Here is a 27,997-nt window from a genome sequence, read left to right on the forward strand (position 1 = left end):
ACATATGAACTTAGATTAAAAATCTGTGATACTTCCCACCATCACCATAAATATTTGGTCAGATCATCTTTTTTTTGAGTTGTACGTAGCACTTACTCTTCAGGTTCTTTATAATACAAGCAGATGCCACATATAGAATGTGTGACAGAGACTCTTTTTTTTTTTTTTTTTTTTTGAGGTGGAGTCTCTCTCTGTTGCCCAGGCTGGAGTGCAGTGGTCGGATCTCAGCTCACTGCAAGCTCTGCCTCCCGGGTTTACGCCATTCTCCTGCCTCAGCCTCCCAGGTAGCTGGGACTACAGGCGCCCGCCACCTCGCTCGGCTACTTTTTTGTATTTTTTAGTAGAGACGGGGTTTCACCGTGTTAGCCAGGATGGTCTCAATCTCCTGACCTCGTGATCCGCCCATCTCGGCCTCCCAAGTGACAGAGACTCTTAAATCAGGTAGGACAGATGTTATAATTAGTATTGCCTCTCAACTTCCACCACCCCATAAAGGTAGCAGAAGAGCATCTTGCTATTATCTCACCTAGCCTTCTGTGCATCCATTTCAAATATCTGCTCTTCTCCCAGCTCCATCAGAATGAAAACCAACCCTGCTGATTTTCCTCAAACATTGAACTTTTGATAACCAAGTATATCCTGTCAGACTCCTAAAACTTTCTCTCTCTTTCTTTCTTTCTTTCTTTCTTTCTTTCTTTCTTTCTTTCTTTCTTTCTTTCTTTCTTTCTTTCTTTCTTTCTTTCTTTTTCTTTCTTTCTTTCTTTCTTTTTCTTTCTTTCTTTCTTTCTTTTTCTTTCTTTCTTTCTTTCTTTTTCTTTCTTTCTTTCTTTCTTTCTTTCTTTCTTTCTTTCTTTCTTTCTTTCTTTCTTTCTTTCTTTCTTTCTTTCTTTCTCTCTTTCTTTCTTCCTTCCTTCCTTCCTTCCTTCCTCCTTCCCTCCCTCCCTCTCCTTCCTTCCTTCCTTCCTTCCTTCCTTCCTTCCTTCCTTCCTTCCTTCCTTCCTTCCTTCCTTCCTTCCTTCTCAGATTCTTGCTCTGCTGCCCAGGCTGCAGTGCAGTGGCATGATCATGGCTCACTGCAACCTTGAACTTCTGGGATCAAGCAATCCTCCTGCCTCAGCCTCTTGAGTAGATATGACTATAGGTGAGAACCGTAATACCCAGCTAATTTTTTTTGCCTTCCTTGAGATAGGGTCTCACTATGTTGCCAAGGCTGGTCTTGAACTCCTGACCCTAAGTGATCTTCCTACCTTGGCCTTCCAAAGCTTTAGGATTACAGGTGTGAGCCACCACACCTGGCCAGTATGTCTATGTCTAATTCTGCACATTCTCAGCACAAATGATGCCAAACTGCGGAATAACGGAGGCTTCCTTTTCCATTCGCCTGTGCAAATAGGTAACCAGGCAAAATGTTCCATGTGAAGGGAGCATTTCATGGTGCTCACAATTTCCTTTTGAGCAGGAGAGCAACCGTGTGATCCATGGCTGGGATGTATCATTGAATCAGAGCTAGGATGTTTGTTGTTTGTCTGTGTCCTCAGTATCACTTCTCTGCTCTTGAGGAGGTTGGGCTTCTACTTGCCTTCTCTGTGGTTAAACATATTGCAAGCTCTCAATGTTATCTTCCAACCCCTGGACACTATTATCTCAGAATTTGCTGCATCTGGGAGGGCTCTGGCAGTGGCAGAATAAATATATCCTTAGTCATGAAGTATCTCACCTGCTCTGATGTGTAAGAGAGGGTGCTTGATGTCTTTATCTGCCTTCCTAGGTCCCCACTTCTCCATCTTGTTTTGTGCCCCAGGAGGCTGACCTGTATGGACTGCAGCAGTGAGGGCTCTCAGGCCGTCAGTTTCTGGTTGAGTTTGGCACCAGGAAGCACTGGCAGCAGATCGAAGGCGGGGAGGAGAATGAGGTCCAGGTGTTTATTTCCTGGCTTCCTCCCTGCGTGGTGGTGGTGTGCTGGCTATCTCCCACAACTGAAGGTCTCAGCTCCTGTCATTCCACACAGTTTTGTCTCTGGATTCCACTGCTTAGGCCTAGTGTAGGAGCAGTGCCCTGCTTTCCTAGCTCTGAGATAATACACTATGTCTTATGGTCTTTCCTACATCCTGCCCATACCTTTGTAAATAGTCCCTTAATTGAACTCTCCTCAAATAACCCAATTTGAGAGTACCATCTGTTTCCTGCTGGAACCCTAACTGATAGACGTTGTTCTTGAATAAATGCTATTGGTGGAAGAGTACTGAAGGACTTCACCATGACCCCCAGAACCCAGCAGCAAGCAGTGCCACAGATGTACCTATGTAAGTTGCACCAGATCTTGCAGATGGGAGGCACACTCTCGCTGCGTGTGGTTTCTGTTGCTGCATTCTGAGATACTGCCTGGATCACTTGCCCCCTGGCCTGGGAGCCGTTGCACCATAGCTCTGGTTTTTATTTGGAGCCTGAGAGGGAGGAGGAAGCAAGTCCTCTTCATTAGTGCTGCTGGCACAGAAGGAGGCGTCTGAGTCAGCAACTGAGAACAGATGATTTTGAAGCATTGCCTTGTCTCTGGTGCCGCTTCTCTCTCCTCTGGCACTGGCGGCCCGAGTCCATCCTGGCGTCAGGCAGCCACAAGGAGAGCTGCCCTGAAGCACTGGGCCTGCTGCCTCCCTCCCGCAGTCTTCTTTGGCATCCCTGTCCCCCTTGCAAGGCAGAGCCTCATTAGCAAGTGAAATGTCATAGTTTCAAACAAACAAACAAGCCCTAAAGTCTGCCAAGTTGTCTGGGTGAAATCACAAAGAAATCTCAGTGTCCTGTGGCTCTTTTGGGCTCTCTGGGGATTCAGAGGCTGCAAGAGGACTGACTTTCTTCCTGCTTGCTAGTGGGTGACTATCTCCAAAGCCGTGATGTCTAACCACTGACCCTACCTGATAAGCCTAGTGAGGTCCCAGAGAGCCGGGTTATCCTTTGTCCACTGCTGATTTAGGTGAACTCATCACGGTTTGGGATTTCAGCAATTCCCTTCCTCGCATCCTTTCCCAGTCACAGGTTCCTTGAGGGAACCTTTCCTTGCCATTTGCTTTTTGGTTTTGGTAAGCTCATTGGAAAAATCAGGGACTGCTCCAGACTGAGGAAAGTAGTGAGGGACACTGTCTCTGCCCAAACTAGCAAAGCCAACTTTATCAAATTCAGGGAGTACAGGAGTTAGAAAGACACAACAGAGTTGCATTCCCTGGCAAAGAAATAGTAAAGAGCAAAACAGTCATTTCAGAGGGCAAACTGCTTGCCTCACTAATAAAGCATGGCTCATGATGGAAAATAACTCAGAGGAAAGTAGGGAGCAAATGGATTTAGTTGCTATGGGAACGCAGTTGGGAAAAATACATGAAATATGTAAATACTGTAATTTGGTATTTTAATGTACTTTTCTATGAAGAAAATTCCCTGACAACGAAAACTAACAACTCTTTCCTCTGCTACACACAGCACTGATTGACAGAGGCTGGGCAAGTGGGTTTCCCAATTCAGTTTTGCCCCAGGACCGAATACGTCTTTATTCTCAAGCATAAAAATGAGACACCTGGAGCAGTGGTTCTCAACTCCGGATGCACATTAGACTTAGAGAACTTTCAGAACAAAATCAGACACACCCAGTCTGATTAAATCAGATTTTCTGGGTAGGGTGGTGGGCTTTGGGATTTTTTGAACATTCCCCAGTCTTTTCTGATGGGCAGCCACTATTGTGACCAGGACCCAGAATCTTGATTTGGTAGGCTTGGTAACTGTAGATTGCTTATTTTATCATATGCCTTCACTAGGTTTTTATTTCACAGATTTTCAGTGATTTTGAGTGATTTGTACATCTTAATAACAATAATGGGAAATGATTAGCAATCATTACTCTACCATTGTTAGTGTTATTATCTTCACCATAATAGACTAGTGCTTTTCTTATTTGTAGAAAACATGATAATATATTACAAAGTGTTATCATTTAACTATCATGATTAATTGCTGTTATTTTAAAAATTATACATTGATGATAATTTGGAAAGTTTAGATGTTGCTCTAAATGCTAATATCAATCTGTATTTTAATAATTACCATCATTAATTATCATTAGCTGTGTAATAAATCAGTAGTAAACATTTATGTAGATATAACTGTGAAATTTGCTTAGTAACAATCTGCACTAGAGTTGGTAAGTGGCATTTCTGTTTTCCTGATGGCAAACATGTTACAAGAGTCATGTGATTTGCATTAACTGATACATTGAAATCATGGCATATCTGAGTGCAGACCTCCAAAAGATCATCTTTTTTTCCTTCTGCCTGGTCCCTGTTTCTTTTGCTCTGTCAATAAATTACAATCCTTCTCCTATGGTGTCACTCCAGGAGCAAAATGACAAGTGCAGAGTTTACTGGTATCCAAAGAGAATTCGAATGAGTGGGGAAGAAGGATTCATGAAAATGGTCAATATTATAGAAAGTAAGAATGAATTGTGAAAATCCCACTTGGTTGTTTCACCTAAATTCAGGTGGTCAGGGTTTTAAGAGCCTACGAGGGATTCCGTAGACTTGCTTTCTTCTGATACATTCTCTCTCTTCTTACCTTTAACATTATTGTTATTATGTGTAAACTTTGGAGGCCAGCCTCTGGGTCCAGCCTGACTAAGTTCAGGTATTACCATTGATCCAGGCTGCTGGGTCTCCTGGAAATAGGCACAGCAGGCCTTCTGTACTCAGTCCCCTGGTGGTCTTTGATTGTCTTCCCCCAACTCTCCAGATGAGGTTAGATTCTCTAGTCTCTGTTATCTGCTCCCACGGCACCATTTTTGCCTCTGCTGTAGTCCTTAGCCTAAGTAATTAAGTCATAACTATTTATTGAATGTCATTCTCTCCCCAAAAGCTGACAGCTCCATGAGGGCAGGAAATAGTAGTGTTCATTCTTATATCCAAATTATCTTGGCAAAGTCCCTGGTCCATATTAGATATTCAAATATTGCTGACTAATTTTTTTCTCTGCTGTCCCTATTGTTTAAAGCTACCCTGTTTCAGATTCTTAACCATAATTTTTTATTATAGAAAATTTCAAATATACCTAAAAGTAGACGTTTTATAAAGTACCCCTATGAGTTTATTACCCAGCTATTTCCAGTCTTGTTTTTAAATTTTTCTAATTAAAAAAGATAATTTTTGGACTTTCAATTTCAGCTCTGAAAATTCTTTAGATTGGAAGTCATCACCCCGATTCTTACAACAAGAAAAAACCTGAAAAAATGGAAAATCAAGGACTTTTCTCAGACCCATTAGAGAAATGAAGTTGCAGGACAGATCACCACCCTGAAATCTAGAGAGACAGGTGAATGCAAAGAGCCGCAGCTGAAACCTGCTTACCTGGATTAGAAGCCACTGATAACTTTGGTAATTAAATGATAATTTTGATGAAGTGCTAGAGGTGGACTGTGGGCTAGCCAAGAGTGAGTAACCTGTAAGGCCACAGTATTATGTTGTCTTAGGGGATGTATTAGTCAGGGTTCTCTAGAGGGACAGAACTAATAGAAGAAAAAAAGTTTATATATATTAATAAAGGGGGGTTTATTAAGTGTTAACTCACATGATCACAAGGTCCCACAATAGGCCATCTGCAAGCTAAGCAGCAAGGAGAGCCAGTCAGAGTCCCAAAACTGAAGAACTTGGAGTCTGATGTTCGAGGGCAGGAAGCATCCAGCCTAAGAGAAAGATGTAGGCTGGGAGTCTAGGCCAGTCTCGTCTTTTCACATTTTTCTGCCTGCTTTATATTCTAGCTGCACTAGCAGCTGATAGTGGCCACCCAGATTAAGGGTGGGTCTGCCTTTCCCAGCCCGCTGACTCAAATGTTAATCTTTGGCAACATCTTCACAGATACAGCCAGGATGAATACTTTTCATCCTTCAATCCAATCAAGTTGATAGTCAGTATTAACCATTACAGGGGACACTCACACTTTTGTGGGTTTTACCTCCAGGAAGTCCACCAGGTTCTCATGGTAAAGATCCAAGAAAGATTCTCTGTGGCCTTGGCAGGGGGAGGGGAAGCGTACTCATTGTGATATACACCAAGAGCGTTCTCTCTAACAAAGGCCCACTGTCCAGGGAAAATACCAGAACCTTATCTCACTAGTGAAAGGACATCCTTCCCACTCTAGCCTTTTCTAGCCTTCCTTTCTTGTCTAAGTAGGGGTGGTGAAGCTATACCACTGGAGCTTGTGAAGGTCACAGCCTAAAGACACAGGTCAATTGAAGGACTGAGATTTAACCATATACCCCTTCCCTCCATACCTTGCTACTACACCAATAGGGCTCCAGTATAATAAGAATGGACTACAGCTGAAATAAATGCAAGATTCACGTACTCCTCTGAGAGTAATACCTAGGGAAGACCCAAGTCTAGAGAGGAGGCAAAAACAAGGACACTGGAGAAATTGAAGCTTCTGGCTCCTACAGTTGTACCAAGCATTAAACACAATCCAACTCCCAGTCATAGTAACACAAATCCTCACATTAAAAGCCTATTTCCTCCAGTTTCTGTTACCTAATACAGCATGTCCAGCTTTAAGCAGAAAATTACAAAGCTTGCCAAAGGCAAGAATAAAATAGTCTGAAGACAAAAAGCAAGCATCAGGACCAGACTCAGATATGACACAGATGTTAAGAGTTATCAGATACAGAATTTAAAAGAATAAATATGATTATAATTAAGGACTCTAAGGGAAAAAGTAGACAGCATGCATGTACATATGGATAATATAACAAGAGAAATAGAAGTTCTAAGAATCAAAGGAAATGCTAGAAACTAAAAACACTGTAACAGAGATGTTACAGTGATGAAGAATGGCTTCAATGGGCTCATCAGTGGGCTGGACATAACCAAGGAAAGAATCATTGAATTTGAAGATAGCTCAATAGAAACTTTCCAAACTGAAGAGCAAAGTGAAAAAACAAAGAAAAGGAAAACTCACACAAAACCTAGAACTGATTACCCAAGATCTGTAGGTAAAATTTCAAAAGGTATAACATGTGTATAATTGGAATACCAGGAAGAGAAAAAAAATCAGAAGAGAAAAAAAAATTTGAAGTAATAATGGCCAAGAACTTCCCACAATTAATGACAGACACCTAAGAATAGATCCAGGAAGCTCAGAAAATGCCAAGCAGGATAAATACTTGCTTTGCATATCATATTTAAATTGCAGAAAACAAAAGGCAAGGATAAAGTCTTGAAAGAAAGCAGAGGGCAAAACACCTTACGTAGAGAGGAACAAGGATAAGAATTGCAGTGGACTTCTCATCAGAAATAATGCAAGCAAGAAGAATGTGGAATGAAATATCCAAGTGTTGAAAGAAAATAAAACCCCACAAACCTAGAATTCTATATACACTGAAATTATCCTTCAAAAGTGAAGAAGAAATAAAGTCATTATAAATAAAAACTGAGGAAATTTATGACTGCTGGATCTTCTTTGCCAAAAATATTAAGTTCTTCAGGCAGAAAGTGCTATAGGTCAGAAACCCAGATCTATATAAAGAAATAAAGAGTGCTGGAAAAGAAATAAAGATAATATTTTTATTTTTCTTAATTGATTTAAAATATCCACCTATTTAAAGTATTAGTGGTAACAATGTATTGGATGATCATAGCATGGATAAGTAAAATGAATGGCTGCAATGTCATAAGGGATAAAAGGGAGCAATTAGAAATTCTTTGTTATGAGGTATCTGTACTCCTACATACATAAAAACAATTTGAATTTAAAATATAAAAATACCACTTACAAAAGCACAAAAAGAAATACTAAGGCATAAATTGAACAAAATACATACGGGAACTATATTCAAAAACTGTAAGACTGATAAAAGATCTGAATGAGTGGAGAGATACTGTGTGTTTGCGAATTGGAAGATTCAGTATTGTTAAGACATCAATTTTTCCCAACTTGATCTATAGACTCAAAGCAGACTCAATCAAAACTCCAGCAAGCTATTTTGTATATATTGCCAAACCGATTCTAGAATTTGTATAGAATAGCTAACATGATACTAAAAGGTTGACACAGAGATCAATAAATTGGAGCCCTGAAATAGAACAACACAAATATAGTCAACTGATTTCTCACAAAGAAGCAAAGACAATTTAATGGAGAAAGGATAATCTTTTCAACAAACAGTGCTGGAACAACTGGATATCCAAAAGCAAAAACCTGAACCTAGACACAGACCTTACACCTTTCACAACAATTAACTTGAAATGTATTGTATACCTAATTTTAAAGCACAAAATGGTAAAACTTCTAGAAGAAAAATGGGAGAAAATCTAGATGACCTTGTCTTTGGTTATAAGTTTTTAATACAACATCAAAAGCACAATTAAAGAAAAAAATTGATAAATTGAACTGCTATGGTTTAAATGTCCCTTCCAAAACTTATATAAAATGTATGTATTTATTTATTTTTGAGACGGAGTTTCGGTCTTTTCACCCGGGCTGGAGTGCAATGGCACAATCTCAGCTCACTGCAACCTCTGCCTCAGGGTTCAAGCAATTCTCCTGCCTCAGTTTCCTGAGTAGCCCGGACTACAGGCATGTGCCACCACGCCCACCTAATTTTTGTGTTTTTAGTAGAGGTGGGGTTTCACCATGTTGACCAGGTTTGTCTCGGACTTTTAACCTCAGGTGATCCACTTGCCTCGGCCTCCCGAAGTGCTGGGATTACAAGCATGAGCCACCGTGCCCGGCCTCATAAGAAATTTAATTGCTGTTGTAACAGCATTAAGATGTGGCACCTTTAAGAGGTGATTAGTCTGTGAGGGCTCTGTACTAACGGCTGGGTTTAATGGCTTTAAAAAGGGGCTTTGGGAGTGTGTGTTCTCTGTCTTGCATACGTGCTTACCCATCTGTCTTTTGCCATGTTATGATTTAGTAAGAAAGTCCACACAGGATACAGCCCCTTAATCTTGGACTTCTCAGCTCCCAGAACTGTGAGCTGAATAATACTTTATTCTTTATAAATTATCCAGCCTGTAATACTGTTAAAACAGCAGAAAATAGACTAAGACATGAACTTTTTATCAATAATTCTGCTCTGTGAAAGGGATACTATTAAGAGAAAGACAAGACAAACCAGACTGGCAGAACACATACCTGATGAAACATGTCTTGCAAAACACATATCAGATAAAGGATTTGTATCCAAAATATACAAAAAACTGTTCAAAACCAACAATAAAAAAACAACTCAACCAAAAAAATGGAAAAAAGATCTGAACAGCCATCTCACCAAAAAAGATATACAGATGGCAAATAAGCATATGAAAATATGGTAAACATTTGTCCTGAGGGAATTGCAAATTAAAACAACAACCAGATAGCACTCCACACCTAATAGAATAGACAGAATAAAAAAAAATGAACAATAACAGTTGCTGGCAAGGATGCAGAGCAAGGGTAACTCTTATTCCACTTGATATAGCTACTTTGGAAAGATAAACGATACAAAATGATACAGCTACTTTAGAAGATAGAATGATGTTTTCTATTTTATTTATTTATTTTTGAGATGGAGTCTCAATCTGTCGCCCAGGATGGAGTGCAGTGGCGCAATCTCAGCTCACTGTAACCTTCGGCTCCTGGGTTCAAGCAATTCTCCTGCTTCAGCCTCCCGAGTAGCTGGGATTACAGGCACCTGCCATCATGCCTGGCTAAGTTTTGTATTTTTTTAGAGATGGGGGCTTCACCATGTTGGCCAGGCTGGCCTTGAACTCCTGACTTCAGGTGATCCGCACGCCTTGGCCTCCCAAAGTGCTAGGATTACAGGCATGAGCCATGGCACCAGGCTGGAATGATAATTTCTTACTGATCTAGTGATAGTCATGCCATATGATCCAATAAGCATGCATCTAGGTATTTACACAACTGATTTGAAAATTTATACTCACACAAAAACCTACGTGTGAATGTTTATAACAGCTTTATTCATAATCACCCTAAACTGGAAATAACCAAGATGTCCTTAATAGATGAATGGATAAGGAGACTGTGGTATAGCCACACAGTATAATATTATTCAATGATAAAAATAAATGGGCTATCAAGTCACAAAAAGCCATGCATGAATCTTATATATATTGCCATGAAAGAAGCCAGTCTGAAAAGGCTACACACTGTAATTCCTATTATATGACATTCTGGAAGAGGCAAAACTATACAGATGGTGAAAGATCGGGGTTGCTAAGGATTTATAGGTGGAGAGAGGGTTGACTAGGTGAAGCACGGGGAATTTTTTTTTTTTGAGTGGTTGAATTATTTTGTAGGATACTGTAATCATGTAATGGTGAATACATGACATTAGGCATTTGTCAAAATCCACAGTACTTTATAGTACAAGGAGTGAACCTCAATGTGTCCAAATCAAAACATCATTTAGAAAGTCAGAGGATCCCCAGATGCAATGCAGATGTGATAAAACTAGCTGCATTATGAAAGTATGAAACAACCTCAGTGAATGAGATGGAGAAAAAAGGTACTGACCTAAGTAATGCTAGAAATGAGTCTGCAGAAGTAAAGACAAATGGAAGTGTACATAAGCACTGTACTCCAGTTAAGAAAGGTGTTTCCTGTAGGAGCATGGCTTAACAATGATTAAAACACATGTATACTGAAAAGGAATAATTTTTTTTTGGAACAGGATCTTACTCTGTCACCTAGGCTGGAGTGCAGTGGCATGGTCATGGTTCACTGCAGCCTCAACCTCCCAGTCTCAAGTAGTCCTCCCACCTCTGTGTCTCAAATAGCTGGGATCGCAGGCACGTTTCACCATGTCCAGCTAATTTTTGTATTTTTTGTGGATACGGGGTTTCACCAAGTTTTCCAGGCTGGTCTCGAACTCTTGGGCTCAAGTGATCCTCTTATCTTGGGCTCCCAAAGTGCTGGGATTACAGGGATGAGCTGCCACACCCGGCTGACATGGAATAATTAAGTAAACGAATGATGGCTGGTGGGAGCCAGGTTTCTCCCTTCTGCAGTGGGACATTTTTGATAAGCAAGGGGAAGAGGCTAGAATGATTCTTTGTAGTTACAGATTAGAGTTGAGGATATCAGTATGAACTCATGTTTAGCCTAATATAGACACAGATGCATACATGTAGACATTTTTTAGATATGTTTGTATACATGGGTTAGTACACACACACATATTTCCTCACTCTGTTAATTGAAGGGACCTGGAAACAACACCCCTATAGCAACAAGCACATGTAGCACCCAGGTCTTGGTTTCTAACACCATCTTCTATTAAAAAAAAAGAAAAATAGCTGATTCCAGGACTGGGGCAGGATATATGATATTGGAACATCTTGTAGTTCCAGAAAGTAAGGAAATACTCAAGCCCCCAAAACAAAAATCCCAACCAATTAACCAAACGAAAACCACACAACAATAACAACAAAACAGCATTGAATGAACACACAATATAAAATGAATATCCATGAGTGTGACGTCATACTGATATAAAAAATAAATAATTGGATAAATAAACAAATGGGTGAGAGTAGAAAGAAGCACAGCATAGAAAAGGGGAGTAAAGAGTAACTTTCTAGCAGAGACACCTGACAAACACTACCTCGGCCAGGTGATCAAGATGAACATCAACAACACTCATTCATGCTGATGGTGCGTATCCTTCATATAAGGCGTTGACAATGGCGCTTTACCTCCGGGGTCTTCCTTCCAAATCTTAGAACTCCAGTCTAATAATCAGACAAATCCCAGTTGAGGGATTCAGTACAAAATACCTGACTAGGACTCTACAAAGCTGTTAAGGTCGTCAAAAACAAGGACGTTCTAAGAAATTCATCAACAAGAGAAGCCTAAGAAGGCATAACTATGAAATATAATGTGGCATCCTGGGACAGAAAAAGGACATTAGGTAAAACTAAAGAAATCTGAAGAAATTGTGCACTTTGGTTAATGATAATATGCCAGTATGGGCTCATCAATTGCAAGGCATGTACCACACTCATGTGAGAAGTTAGTAATAGGGAAAATTTGGCATGGTGTTTATGGGAACTTTCTGAACCACCTTTACCATGTTTTTCTATCAACCTAAAATGGTTCTAAAATAAAGTGTATTTTTATTTTAGCGAGGAAACTTTTGGAAGTGCCTGTTGGGGTTGAGATATGGTAAATCCAGGCCCACAGACACTGTCTAACTTACTTTGGAGCCTGAGGGGAGGCAGTTTACTCGTAGGAAGACAGTATGTACTGAAAGGCCTAAGAGCCCCTGGCATGTTATTATTCAGGTTCTTGATGTTCACCTATAGTATGAAATATAGGCGGTGTTTTGGTTTTGTCAGAACAACTGGGGGATGCATAATGGGCCTTGTGGGCAAACAGCAGCAAATGCTCAGTGTCCTGCAAGGTGTGGAACAGCAGCATACAGTGAAGGCGTGTCCCACATCCTGCATGATTTTCTTTCTTTTTATTTCAATAGTTTTAGGGATATGGGTGGTTTTTTTGCTACATGGATAAGTTCTTCAGGGTGACTTCTGAGATTTTAGTGCACCTGTCACTGTGTGCACGCTGGGTACAATGCACACTGCACCCAATATGTAGTCTTCTATCCATCACCTCCTCCCAACTTCTCCCACCCCAAGTCCCCAAAGTCCATTATATCACCCTTATGCCTTCATCCTGTGTGATGTTCTTTCTTTCTCCCTCCCTCCCTTCCTTCCTTCCTCCCTCCCTCCCTTCCTCCCTTCCTTCCTTCCTTCTTTCCCTCTCTCCCACTTCTTCCCTTCTTTTCCCCTTCCCTTCCCCCTCCCTTCCCTTCCCGCTCCCCTTCCCTTCCCCTTTTCCCTTCCTCTTTCCCTTCCCCTTCCCTTTTCCCTTCCCCTTCCCCTTCCTTTCCTTTCAACAAGTTCTCCCTCTGTTGCCCGGGCTGGAGTGCAGTGGTGCCATCTTGGCTCACTGCAAACTCTGCTTCCCAGGCTCAAGTGATTCTCCCACCTTAGCTCCCAAGTAGCAGGAACTACAAGTGCATGCTACCACACTTGGATAATCTTTGTATTTTTAGTAGAGGCGGGGGTTTCACCGTGTTGGCCAGGCTTGTCTCAAACTCCTGAGGTCAAGTGGTCTGCCTGCCTTGGCCACCCAAAGTGCTGGATTACAGGAGTGAGCCACTGCACCCAGCCTGCATGATTTCCTAAAGTGTTTCTATACTTTAGAAAACCTAAACCGAGGTGGAACCTAAACTTAGGTGGAAAACCTGTTTAAAATAATCTAAGACCAGACTTGATCTCCTTTTTCTGTATAAACCTTGAGTATTTTTTGCATATTTTTAACATACACTGAATTTTCCAGGAATGTCACTCTCATGTAAATCCAAGAGAAGTCTAGTTTGTTTTGTTTTGAAAGGTTGTTCACTTGTTTGGAAAAATTACACCACTGAAGGTAATGTGGCTTTGATATTTGAACCACCAATATGGCACACTTGCAAGAACCTTTTGCATTTATGGTGTTTCTACATACAGGTAGAGTAACAATAAAATTTATTATCTATACCAGACATTTTCAAAGGTAAAGGGGAATGCTGTTAATAATTATGGCAGGGCGATGAACGTCAACCAGGATTGTCTCAGAAAAACTGGGTTGTCCAAAGAAGACTGGAAAATGTAGTTTCTGAGTGTTCTTGCCCCACAGTACACAAGGACATACCAGAGAGAGGTTAGAGTAGATGTTGAGTGAGAAAATCCACATGTCCTTAGAGACAATTTTGTCCATTTGCTCTACCAGTCACTGAGAGGGATGTATTAAAATTTCCTTCTATGATAGCGAACCTATCAATTTCTTCTTGTATTTCCTTCAAACCTTTGCCTTTTAGGGGCATGCAGGTTCATAATTGTTGTGTCTTCTTAGTGAATAGAACCTTGTATCAATATGCAACAATCATTTTAGCTTCTGAATAGTACCTTTTGCCTCAAAATATATTTCATGTGGTATAAATATGATAATCCTGGGTTTCCAGGTTTAAAATTGTTATATCTTTCTAGTGAATAGAACTTTGTGTCAATATGCAATGATCATTTTAGCTTCTAAATAATTTTTTTTAGCTTAAAATGTATTTTGGCAATCTCAGGTTTCTTTTAATTATTTGCTGGCATATTTTATCTTTTTACTTTCTATATTTCTGCATCCTTATGCTTTTCTATTTTTATAGTTCACATATAGCTGGGCTTAAAAAAACTGACAATATTTGTTTTTAGTGGGTGAATTTAATCTGTATACATTAAATAATGATTACTGCTTGATTTGAATTCATGTTATCTTATTTCATACTTCCCCCCACTTTTTCAATGTTTATTTCTCCTTTATTGACTTTTATTTTGTATTAACACTAGTGATCAAAATTGTTTAACTCTAGTTTGGAAATTCATATACTATTTCAATAGTTTTAATGGTTAGCCTAGAAATTTTAAGAGGTACATTTAATTTAACAATGTCTAAAGGTAATTAATATTTTCATTCTTTTTCTATACAAGAAATCAAATGCCTTTAATTTCTTTCTTTTTCTTTAATCATAAATTATTATTGTCATAAATTTAGTTATGCATTGATTTTTAGTTCCTCTAGTTACTATAATTGTTATTATTTACATAGTCGCTGTTTAGGCTTACCTCTGTGTTTACCATTTTCTTTGCCCACCACTTCTTGTATCTAAGAGCCACTTCCTAGGATAATTTTCTTTCTTAAGTACCTCCTTTAGAATATTCATTAGTAAGTTTTTGCTCATGCCATACTCTCTTAGTTTTGATTTATTTGTAAATATCTTTATTTTACCATCATTCATTAAAGTGAATTTCATTTGGTAGAAAATACAGTACAAGGTTGACTTTTTTTTTTTTTTTCCCCTCAGTGTTTTAAGCTTATTTTACTGGTTTCTGGCTTATATTGTTGTTACTGAGAAATTAGCTCTCAGTGTAATATAAATTATTTATAGATAATCTGTTTTCATTTGTCTCTAGTTGTTTTAAATATCTCTTTGCTTTTGATGTTCTGCAGTTCCACTATGATGGGTTGAGATTGTTTGTTTTTTCTCCTTTCTTTCTTATGTTCCTTGGTGTTTATTGGGCTTCTCGAATCTGTGAATTTCTCCTTGGAAACATTCCCAGTCATATTGCTTCTACCTCATTATTTCTGTGATCTCTTTATAGATTTCAGATAGGACATATGTTGGACCTTCTCATTTTATCCATATCTCTTAACATCTTTTGCAATTTTTTTTGGTCTCTGTGCTTCATTTTGTGGATTTTTTCAAACCTGTCTTCCGATTTACTCATTCTCTTTCCAGTTTTGTAGTCTCACTCATCACCTGAGTTTATAATTTCAATTCTTACGTTAAAAAAATTTGTAGAAGTTCTATTTTGTTGTTTTTCCAGTTTGAATTGTTAATTTTGATGAGCATTCTTTTTTCCTTTGTCATACACCCAAAACTTTAAAAAACTTAAAAAGAAACACATTAAGCACATTTTATTCTCTGTATCTGATAATTATAATGTCTGAAATCTGTATGGTTCTGATTCTACTTTTTTTTCTTTTTTTTTTTACTCTGTATCATGGTAGATACTTTTTACTCTTTAACATTCCTTGTATGTTTAGTGGTTTTTGATTTTGAGCTGATGTTACTTGAAACTTTATCTTTCATAATTCTTTAAGGCTTGGGATTAAAGTGTGTTCCTTCAGAGTGGATTTGCTTTGCTTTGCTTTTTTTTTTTTTTTTTTTTTTTTTTTTTGAGACCATGGCCAGCTCAGGACCATTTTAAATGAAGATTCAGCTTGAGTTTTTCAGTCTACATATGTAGTGTGAATACTTTCTTCAAAGAATATGAACTTGTGTTTAGGAAGCTTGGGAAAATATTTTTTTCCCTGTTCTGTCCAGAATCTAGGTTGGATCAAACAGGATCTTTACTGACTTTTGATATGAAACTGTTTTTTCATCCCTCTGAGGACTGCCCTTTTGGAATCCTGGCTTTATGCAGTGATCTCAGATCTGACCTCCAACCCTGCCCAGGCTTAGTCTCTTATCCCTAGGTCTTATTAAAACCCAGGCTATGAGCTTCCAGGAATTGAAAAACTCCCCCAGGGTTCCAGTGCTCACTTACTCCTATGAATCTGAACTGTTTTATGCAGAAACATAGATTGATTTGAATGGAATTGCATGAGTGACATATGAGGTTCATTCTATATAACTTTCTAAAGTGTAACAAGAGGAGCAAAGGCCACAGGAAGGAATTCAGCACTGTGTAAGGAAGACTGCCTCATGAGCTATTTATGAGGTACTGAGCTTCTTGGTTACCAGGCGGATTCAAGGATAGGCTAGACAACTACCTACTGGGGACGTGGTAAAGGGGCCTTAGGTATGAAGGGTTTGGTTGAACCAAAATGCAGCCATCCTCTCCTTCTGCTTGCTTGATGCTGATTTGCATGGCAGAGTCTCTGGAAGAAGTCTCCTTTCCCTGGCCATGCTGAAAGTTTAAAATACTGCCTTGCCAGGTCTGCTCTCTGCCTGCAAATGGCTCCTTGACACCTGGCAGCAGAGCTGTTGGGGCCCAGCAGATCATGCCAGAGCATGTGGTGCCTGGGCTGCCTGGATCTGCTGTTCACGTGGCCGCATTTCAGGCCCTGTCAGGTGGCCATGGCTTGTCTTGGCCACACGGCTGTTGAAAAGGAGGTGAACTGGGGCAGGATGAGTGAGCAACAGGTGTTAGCAGGAGTCTAGACAGAAAAGGATCCTTATACCCACAGGAGCATTCGTTTAAAATAGCTCTTTTCCCAGATATGCCTCTGGTGGCGCTGGGCCGTCTGGGCTGTGGTTTAAGATCATTTGGCAACTTTCATTCCTAGAATCAGAGAACAGCTTCTGGTGCTGTAAAATCATCAGCAAGCTAAGCCAATTAGCGCAGCCAGAAGAGGATTATGTGCACTGGTGTTGGTACCAAGCAATTGATATAAGCTGATTTTATGAAGTTGCAGTGTTTTTGCCTGCCCTATTTTCCTCCAGGGCAGTCACAGTTTAACTGGGGCTAGGCCCCAGCAGGTGACGTCTTCGGGTACTTTTAAAATTGCCTGTGGAGAAACTGGGTGAAAAGTGTTCACACTCTCATGCTTGGTGTAGTAAGGAGAGGAGTCCAACTGCAAACATGGGCAAGCTGTTTATATGAAGAGAGTGGTAAAATGTCCTTTTCCTGTTTGAGAGGAATTGGATGCTTTTGCAGAGCTCAGTAAGGAGAGGCTAGGATGGGGCTCTAGCAAGAGTGATGGGAGTCCTGAGGGCAGTGGGTGGAACCCAGGTTAAGAATGAGGCTAAAGCTAAGGGGTCAACTCAGATGCAGGATACAGGGATTCTGTTCTGTGTGAGTGCAAATTAGTGCTTTGGGTTACATGTGGGATTATGGATAGATAATGTAATGTTATTAGGGCATGCAAGGAGCAATGGGTTCATAGATGACCTTGGAAAGTTAGCATTGAGTTTGTAATGGCATTTTAACCCCCCAGATAGTTTCTTTTGTGTTTTGACCCTTGCTGTAATAATACCTTGTACTGCTCACAGGGGGAAAGAAGAGACAAAACAGGATAAAATGGCCCACCCACGCAGAGAAAACTACTGCTAACATTTTGATGTATCTGTTTCTAGATTTTTTTCTGTGCATGTATATTTCTTTTTACAGAAATGAAACCATATTCTTTTGTCATCTGCTTTTCCACTTATATTGATTCAGTCAGTAGATATTTAACGAATGCCTATGATGTACCTGGCCCTGTTCTGGGCACAGAGAGTACACTGATGGAAACAAAGCTCTTGCCTGCATGGAACTTATGTTCTAGTAAAAGCATTCTGTAGTGAGCATCTTTTCATATTAGTAGATCATTTTATGAAACAACTTTTTAGGAGTCACATACTATTCCCTAGTATTGATAGGTTTTAATTTAATTGTATCCTATTGTTTCTAACAGGATGAGTTGCAACTTTTTGCTATTACAATGATATGCTGAACATTTTTATAGCTAATATTCATGTACATCTTTATTAGAGATAAAGGTTGTAATGAAAAATTCATAAAACTCAATGTTCCCCCAGGTAGGAGGAATAAATGTGCTCTGTCTGACTGTGACTGGCAGGCAATTAGTCCCAAAGACACTTGAGCCCAGACGGTATCACTGACAGACTTGGCTGACTGCACGGCTTAGGTTGGGGCAGGCAAACCACATGTGGGTGTTTCAGTTGACCCATGTGGGCTGCCTGGCAGCACTTGATTGCTGGATCAATTAAGGACATATATGGGTTTCAGGATTCTTTAGAGGCCCAGATGCACTCACTGTGGCTTTAAAAATAAAGGTGTGCTGCTCCATGATGACAGGTGGCTTGAAATTATATTTTAGAAACCCAAAGAAAAGAATTCTACAGAAGCACACAAAAATGAATTGGGCCAAACTTGTGTCTGTGCCTGCAGGTTGGCATGGGCAGCAGGGTGTGCAGAAGGACCAGCTTTCAAGATGGGTTTTTGTATATGAACCCTTGTAAGCAGGATGGGAGACAAGGTGGCAAGGGGAGCAGATGACAGGAATGAAAGTTTGCTTTTATGTAGTGCCCTAACCTGGTAGAGGGGGACTCATGGGGCTTTAGGTGATCTGTGTGCCTCCATGATGTGCTCTTAAGCTCAGTGGAGAAGGTGTGTCCCTCTCTTTGCTGGACAGTTGACTAATGTATGAGCCCAAAACACTGGAATCATTTTAAATAATTTCCTGTTTAATACCCCTCTCCACCAAATTCTGTCCAATGTCCCTGACAGAGCCTCTTGAATTTGTTGTTCAAGCTCCAATATTCTCTCACTTGAATCACTGCAGGAGATTTCATGGGTCTCCATGTTTCCACTTCTTTCCAGTCCATTTTCCACACAGCGATGGCCTAAGCTATCTTTGTGATGTGAACATTTCATCATGTTACCACTGGGTTAAAAATCTTCAACAGCCTCCTGTCGCCTGTAGGGTGAAATTCAAACTCATTCGAGACTGAAGAGGCACTCCAGCTGCCCTGGCCTACTGGACGGGTCCCGTCGCCTGCCACAGCCCTTACCTGTGTCCCAGCTGTGAACTACTTGCAGCTCTCTGGGAGTGACATATTTTTGAAGCCTTTGTATCCTTGCACACAATCTTCCTCCTGCTTGGAGTGCTTCTCCCATCTTTTTCCCTTGGCATATTCCTACTTATTTGAGGCATCCCTTTCTTTGTGACCTGACAGCACTGCGTCCATCTCTGTGTTATCAATTATTGTGCCATTCATTTACATGTCTCCTGTCTATATCCTTTATGGGACTATATGGACTACTTGAGGATGAGGGTGGAATCTTATTCATTTTTTTATCTGCTCTCCCACGGGGGTGCCTAACATATTTGTTGTTAAATGAATGCTTACAGAATCATAAATATTGGAGGGGTATATATAACTGGATTGCAAAAACATGTTCTTTGATGAAGACCTAACCAGATCGAGTGTGTTCATAGTGCTCAGTTCTGATGTATGTTTTCAGACATCTTTTTAAAGATTTTTATTCTAAAGATGATCAGTTTTGTTACATAAAGACTGGTCCTTAGATAGGGTTGATTTACACATATGCATGCTCTCTCAGACATGAGCTGATGTTGCGCGCCGCGTGCGCGCGCGCACACACACACACACACACACAATTCAACAAGTAAGTAATGAGTTCAAACATGGGGTTCTCTCACTCCAAACTGTGCTCTTGACTTCTATAGTCTCCTGCCTGTGGTGCTGGTATTTTGGGTCCAAGAGAAGGAGTTGTCAATGGAGGAAAAGGGAAATGTGAAAATGTGGCAAACCCCCCCAAAATGAAAATAAACAATTCCAAGACTGTCCATGTGTTTATATAGATATTTTAAAAAGGCAGTTGTTTTCTCTTTCAAAGTCTGTTTCCATATTTGTCAAATGTGAATAATAACCTTCTCACAAGGCAGCTGGAAGGATTAAATAAGATAATGTATTTTATATAGTAAATGCTTAACAAAAAGTAGCTATCATATTTACTTTTCCTGAGTTTTTGCTTTTTCTTCTTCCTATGCAGGAATCTGGGAGTGGGCCCTAATAGAGATAAATCTTTACAGAGGAAAAGCTGAAGGCTGCCTGTAGTTGATGAGTAGACGGCCTTTAAATACTCCTTCAGGAGTTTCTGAAGACCTTCTTGTACCTCCTGCCCTACCACCCTCTTGTTTACTCCCTAAAATCCCACAGCTAGATTTCTCCTACCAACACCATGTTCACAGATACAATAGCCCTGCTAGAGGTAACAAGTTAAAACTTTTACTTTATATTTCCACGGAATGAGTCTTGAGCTTCTTTCCTAAAAATAGGATTTGTTTTTCTTGAGCAGGAGACCTGAGGCCAGGTTTGGGGAAGAGGTATCTGGTGAGGAAAGGAGGTAGTGGAATGAGGAGTCCTGTAAGAAAACATTATTGGCTATACCACCCAGGGACGGCTTCCTACCTCCCTCTTCCTGCCATCTTGGTCAGGATCATCTCTCTGAATTTTTTTTTTTTTTTTTTTTTTTTAATATTTTGACTTGATCCTTCAGTATAATTCTACTGACCAACTCACCTCCCTGATAGGTATGTGGTGAGGCGGTATGCTGGGGGCAGGATGAGGAGGAAAGGCCTTTCTAAGCCCAAATGCACATTCTGGAAAAATTAAGAGTTGTGCTTACTGGTAGACCCGAGTCAGGACATAGTCCAAGGAGCAGAGCTGATGGACAGGATGACTTCATAGCATGGGAGACATGATTGGGAACATCCCTTCCCCAGCTACTTTTTAAAAGAAAATTATGGTAAAATATATATAACATAAAATTTACTATTTAAACTATTCTTAAGGATACAGTTGAGTGGCATAAAATATATTCACATTATTATACAACCAACACCCATCTCTGGGAATTTTTTTCATCTTCCCAACTGAAACCCCATAGGCAATAAACTATAACTCCCCATGCCCTTCCACCCTTACCCCTAATCCCTGGCAAGCACTATGCTGTTTTCTGTCTCTAAGAATTGGACTATCCTCGGTACCTTGTATAAGTGGAATCATGCAGCATGTGTCCTTTTCTGTGACTAGCACGTTTCACTGAGTCCTGTGTCTTCCAGGCTCACCCATGCTGTAGCTTTCAGTTGCTTTTGGAAACTGCTTTGGAAGCAGCACACTGAGCAGGCCGCCCACTGGCCGGCAGGCCTGAGGCCCCAGGCCTGGGTTCAGGAAGGGGTGCCTGGGTGGCCATTTCCCTTTCAAGAAGTCTAGTAATGGCATTGTTTGTGTTCCCTGGACAGCCAGGAAAAAAACCTGCTGACCATTCTCTTAGCGTATTTCCTTCTCCTTCTTAGGGGCCATTAAAACCCCAAGCAGAAGGCTCTTCCCACTGAAAGCCTATGCAGTCTTGGCAGTGGGGCTGGGCTCTGTTGGTAGCCAGAATGACTTTGCTCCTGCTTAGGAATGAGGTCACAATTTGCCATGTTTGCTCCCACTTCATAGTTTGAAATAGTCCTCTCCTGCTTCCAGTGGCTCCTGCCCCACCGTACAATGTGTGGCTTCTGCTGGGGGCTGTGGGAGGGCTGCCCCTTTCTGTCCTGTCATGCTGACAGCCGCGTGGGGTGTTGGCAGAGCCAGCCAGTGACTGCCAGTCTCCTGGATGGTTGCCTTGTCCCCTGCTTGGAAGTCTTGTCATGTCTGATGTGGCAGGGTCCAGTTTCTAGAGAAAATGTTCCTCTGGGATTTGAGTGAAATCTGGACTGTCCTATCCTATCTCCAGAAAAATCTGAGCAAGCAGCAATTGTAATTAATACTTGATGAATGATGCCCACTGGGGGTTAATTCCTGACAGTCCAAAGCTCTGAATGGGTGGAACACATGGTATTGGTTGGGTGTTAGCCATGCTTGCTAATGAATTCGCTTCACTTATTTTGGCCTTGGAGTTAATCAAGGATAGAAGCTCAGAAATAAAGTAGTGCCCTAACACTGCCTCCCACAACTGATTGTCTTTCTTTCTTCTTGTTTCATTTAGCATAATATATTTGAGGTTCATCCGTGTTGTTGCATGAATCAGTAGTTCATTTTTGTTGTTGTTGTTGTTGAGGGCGAGTCTTGCTCTGTTGCCCAGGCTGGAATGCAGTGGTGCAATCTCGGCTCACTACAACCTCTGCCTCCTGGGTCCAAGCGATTCTCCTGCCTCAGTCCCCTGAGTAGTTGGGACTTCCCGAGTAGCTGGGACTACAGCGACTGTGCACCACCATACCCGGGCTAATTTTTGTATTTTTAGTAGAGACAGGGTTTCGCCGTGTTGGCCAGGCTGGTCTCGAACTCCTGACCTTAAGTGATCCACCTACCTCAGCCTCCCAAAGTGCTGGCATTAAAGCGTGAGCCACTGCGCCTGCCCTGTAGTTTATTCTTTTTTATTGCTGAGTAGGAGTCCAATGCATGAATATGCCACAATTTGTTTATTCATTTTCTTCTTGATGGACATTGAGTTGTTTCTAATTTGGGCTATTATGAATGAATATTCTTTCACAAATCTTTCTGTGGACATGTCCCTCCCTGACCCACCAACCCAGAGTAAATACCTAGGAGTAGAATTGTCTACTACTAATAAAGTTAAGACATGCACTTCATTTTATTGGAAACTATCAAACAGTTCTCCAAACCCGTACCACTCTACCTTCTTATCAAAGTTCCTGTTGCTCTCCATCTTTATCAACATTTTGTGTTTCAAGTATTTTTTTAAATTGTAGGTATTCTAGTGGGGTTTGAAATGGTATTTTACGTATGTTAATTTGCATCTATCTGATGACTAATGATATTGAGCACCTTTTCATGTGGTTATTGACCATTCGTATATCTTCTTTTGTGAAATGTCTGTTATGTCTTTTGCCAACTTTTTATTAAATTGTACATGATTTTATTGTTGATTTGCAGGATATTTTAAAACATATTCTGTATACAAGGCCTTTGTCACATATGCGTGCTGCAAATATTATTTCTTGGTCTATGGCTTAATTCATTTTCTTAATGGCATACTTTAATGAGTAGAAATTTTCCATCTTGTTGAAGTCCAACATATCCATTTTTTCTTGTATGACTTTTTGCATTCTGTCCACAAACCTTTGCCTGTGCAAAGGTCACAAAGATATTCTCTTATTATTATTTTTTTTTCTGGAAGACTAATGGTTCTGGACTTTATATTTAGGCCTATGACCCGTTAAAAAATTATTGTTAATATATGAAGTGGGAAAAAATTTAGTGAAAAATAAAACTCAAGGCCATAAGTCTTCCAGAAGAAAACAGCCTACTCTCTAATTTGCTGTGATAAATTAAGGGAAAATCTTGTGGCACCCTTGAGATGGAGTAGCCAATGGGAGAGCTTCTCTTTCTTACAGGGTCGACAGTGTGGTAGCAACAGATGATGGTGAATGGTAGTTGCGTCCGGTGAAGCAAAGACTTAATAAGAATTATTTATAGTAGAGGCAGCAGCAGTGCTGAGTACATGTGAGAGAAAACTGAAGGAACTCCTGGAAAAAGCTGGAGGACATTTTTGGGGACCTAATATGTATATTGAGAGACACAGTCTCTCTCTGTCGTCCAGGCTGGAGTGCAGTGGTATGATCATAGCTTACTGTAACCTCAAACTCCCGGGCTCTACTGATCCTCCTGCCTCAGCCTCCTAAGTAGTTTGGATTATGGTCACATGCTGCCATGTCCTAACTTTTTATTTTTTATTTGTAGAGACAGGGTCTTGCTATGTTGCCAAGCAAATTTTGAACTTCTGGGCTCCAGCAATCCTCCCACCTTGGCCTCCCAAAGCAGGTATGAACACCTGTGCCTGGCCAGGGGCCAGAGTTTTCAAATAAAACCAGCAGGGGTGCATGCTACTACAATTCTGGTATTTACAGGAAAAAGGTGCCTTTATTTTTCTTTTTATTTTTGATATTGAAACAATTATAGACTAACAGAAGAGTTTCAAAGATAGTAAGTACAGGGCATTCCTGTAGACTTCTCATCCAGTTTCCCCTAATGTTATGGGAATTTATTTGAGGGAAGAGTCCAAAAAGCATGATTGAGTGAATGGGAAAGTAAGAGGGCAAAGGAAGAGAAGCCAATACTGGGTGAATTAATGAGCAGGTTTCTGCTATGGGTAAAAAGGACTTGGCCCAACTAGTGACCCTTTAAGAAACCATATAGAGCACATCTCAGAGCTGTCCTGTGGAGGGGTGAGCAAGTTATCCAGCAACTTCTAACCCTCATTAGTTGAGGGTCACTCCTGGGGTAGCTACCTGACAAGTGGGTGGAGCACCATCTCCTGATCAGAATGTTCCTTTAGGCAGTGAGACAGGCAAGAAACTATTGGTGTGTCTGTGGGGGGACAGTCTGCAGAGGGCTCAGATGATAATGGTACTGTTTGGGGGTAGGGGAAGAGGGGAGCATTAACAAGGTCTGCTAGGCTTTTCAATGGAGCTGAAGTTTGAGTAAGAGTTTACTGGTTGCGTGTGACCACTAAAGAGATAGACCTTTCCAGACAAAAGGAGTAGAATGTACGAAGATTAAAAGAGAGTATGATAAATTCAGTGACATGATGAAGCTGTTTTGGGTGTGTGTGGGAAGAGGGCTAAAAGGCTAGAGAGAGGTCAGGGAAGACACATGGGATGAAATACAAAGGTCTTCTATTCAACATTAGCAATTCTGAACTTTATCCTGATGGCCAAAGGGAATTTTTGAAGGGGTTTAAATAGGAGAGTAGTATCAATTTACACTTTTAGGAAGATTATTCTGGATGTTATGTGAAAAACAGATTAGAGGGTGGTAAGATTAGAATCATGAAAACCAGCCAGGAGATTGTCTCAGCAATCCAGGTTAGAGATGATGGTGGTGAACCAAGAGAGCGCTCACCAGGATGGAAGAAATGCTTGGGAGTTGTAATTAACAGGACTTGCATGGGAATGAGGAGGTGGGAGGTGAGGAAAGGTGGAATATAAATGGGGGAGATGATGAGGCAGAGAGGAAAATAAGGAATATTACTTCCATGCTCCTGACCCTACTGTCTATTAGAGTAGAGATAGAGGCAGGAGGAGGAGAAACTCTAGGCAGATAGGGGACATCAGAGAGAGGCAACTTGACTTCGGAGGAACAGACAGAGAGGCAACTTGGCTTCAGGGGAGAGCAATCTACCCTTCCCGTCCCCGTTCCAGCTCCCCTCTCTGCTGAGAGCTGCCTTTATCACTCAATAAAATTCTGCACATTCACCATCCTCCAATTTATCTGCATGACCTCATTCTTCCTGGGTACCGGACAAGAGTTTGGGATACCCAAAAAGGCTGTCACATTGGCTTGTTGCTCTTGCTGGCGGGAGGTAGCCACCCACTTTGATGAGGCAAAGGGGCCACTGAGCTGATACCACACTGCCGTCCATGGATGGTTGAGCTAAGAGTACATTGTAACACGCCCTCTGAGGCCTTGGGGTCACAGGCACCCCCACCTGGACACTGCCATGGGGCCTGCACAGAGTTTGTTTCTGCTGGCACCAAAGTGGCCAGCAGGTTCCTGCACTCACTCACTTGCATGCTCCCTCCTGCGAGGGGCTGGGCATGATGGGCTGAGTAAACAGGGCACACCTATTCTGCAAGGGGGTCAAGGAAAAATCTTGCCTCAGTAGGAGGATAAATGTGGGAGTTCGGGACCTTGTAAATGTGGAGTGTCAGTAGGAAATCCAAGCGACAGTTACTTAATAAACAACAGGATATAAATATCTTTGATTCCTTTGGTCGATTCAATCTGCAGGTTTAGATTTAGGGGTGGATAGCTTACCACTGAAACCGTAAGATCAGGTGAGATGGCCCTGGGAGATTATATAGCATGAGATATATGGGAGGTAGAGGAAAACAACCTGTAGAAACATGATTCCTACCAGTGCTGCCATTGAAAGCGTGCATTGCTTTTTCATCTGGCCATGAACAAACCTCCTGTCTCCTAATTTTCAGAAAATGGCACACAGAAAGGCGGGTAGGAAGCTGCATGCGCGTGCCTGAGGCCAGGTTTTCCTGATTAAAGCTCTCCTTGGGCTTGTGGTGTTGCCCCTGTGGCTTTTCTTGGCATGGCCTTTTATTTTGAGAGAACCTTTTCAGAGGGGCTGATCTTTTCTTCTCATTTCTTCTCTGCTTCAGCCTTATGCTATAATATTTATGTTGGCTACTTGCCTTTCTTTTTACCAGTTGGGACTAGTTGTATTCTCATAGCTATTTTCCCTCCCTCTGTTTTAGACAAATGAAAAATGGAAATGCCAGGTTTAAAACAGAGGGTTTGCCAAAGATGTGTCTTTCTTTTGCTGACAAGAGGAAGAAAGTGCCTGTGTGACAGACCAGCCCATTTCTAAATCGAATGCACATTGGCTGTCCTGGCTGTGGGGGAGTGAAGGTGATTCCCCGCTTTGTGAGGGTAGAACTATCTTAAATAATACCAATTTTGCACTTCTCCTTCGTAAGTGAAATTCATTTTCCAAGATGAACTGCAAATTGTGAATTATTAATAGCCTCCCCAAGGTATTCCACTGGCCTAATCCAGTCTTGCCCTTTGCAAATTGGTTTGGATTCTTCACATTTAGAAGAGACTTCTGCTCTCATTGAGACTTAATTGTTATTTGTACTCACATGTGGGTCTCCTCTCCAACACATCGCAAGCAGCCCTTTCAATTTGGGATCTATTTGTTGAAAATCCCTTTCTTTTCCCTGCCATGTCTGTTTTGTACTTCAAAGTCATGCAGACTAATTCTAATACTTATTCTAAAAGACAGGCTTTCAAATGCTTAAATTCATTTATTTAAACTCTCCTAAGGTGGTAGCCTCCTCTTTTTCCTCTCCTCTCTTCTCTTAAGTTTTCCTACTTTCCTCTCCTACAGGATTTACACATACCTTATACAACTTAGTCATTGTTTTTTTGGAGTTAAACCAAATCCGATTATTTTCACTTTAGGTTCTATAACCAAGAGGGAATTCAACAAATTAAAGTGACTGCAGTTGTGAAGATACTTAAAACTAACTATTTGGGGTACCACATTTCTGTGAATATAGCCTGAAGTCCATTTTTTTGGGGGGGGGCAACAACTTCATGCTCTTGCCTTATATTCTGTTGACTATAAAATAAAATTTACATTATTTTCATGAGAACTGCTGTCTTCCTTATCCTGCAGTTCTGTGGAAGACGTTATATTTCTCCCAGTTAGATGGCATCTTGGGAAACCATTGTTCCAGTTTGTTTCTCTCTTTTTGGCTCTCGATTCTGTTATGCAAACTATTAGCTATTAACCTCAAGAGCTTGTCATATGCACACCTTAGCACGATTTCCTCTTCATATTTAATAAAAGCTGTTTAGAAAAAAATGTTGAGGAAGGAAAACTGGAGCAAATTGCCAAGTGCCTATGTCTACATTAACATTATTCTATTAGTCAATTTCATTTGGTTAATATGTAACGTAGCTAAAGTTAAGTTACATTATGCTGCAGTAACAAACAATTGCCACATCTTAGTGGCTTCCAACAACGAGTTTATTTCTTACAATTTGTGCTGACTGTGGTTCTGCTGTCACTCTGCTCCATTTGTCTTCATTTCAGGGCCAGCAAGGAGAGGTCCCAATCTGGGATATGCTTTCCTCATGTTAAAGGGAGAAAAAGAGATGTTGCTAATGGTATGGACAGGAGGCAAGGAAATACTGAGTAGAAGAGGGTGGTTCACCAGCAAAGGGCCCACCCTCAAGCCTGGAAACCCATGGCCCTAAACGGGAACAGGCATTCCTGTTTTTGCATCTGAATGTTTGGCCCACCACACCCCTCTATCCTGTACCCATTTAAACCCCAAACCTCAGGTGCTGTGAGCAGATGAGCAGATG

The 27,997-nt window shown here is 40.9% G+C and overlaps 1 protein-coding gene and 1 long non-coding RNA gene across 2 annotated transcripts in view; one reads left to right on the forward strand and one right to left on the reverse strand.

Annotated features, from left to right (window-relative positions):
• Positions 1 to 27,997, reverse strand: part of MRPS36 (mitochondrial ribosomal protein S36) — a 587,034-nt gene that overhangs the window by 420,998 nt on the left and 138,039 nt on the right. The window lies entirely within an intron of this gene.
• Positions 182 to 27,994, forward strand: LOC126956569 (uncharacterized). Its single transcript, XR_007726415.1, has 3 exons — positions 182 to 441; positions 27,723 to 27,796; positions 27,974 to 27,994. It is a non-coding gene; the product is annotated as an uncharacterized LOC126956569 (long non-coding RNA).

Source organism: Macaca thibetana, chromosome 6 (genome assembly GCF_024542745.1).
Source record: "Macaca thibetana thibetana isolate TM-01 chromosome 6, ASM2454274v1, whole genome shotgun sequence".
Taxonomy (NCBI): Eukaryota; Metazoa; Chordata; class Mammalia; order Primates; family Cercopithecidae; genus Macaca; species Macaca thibetana.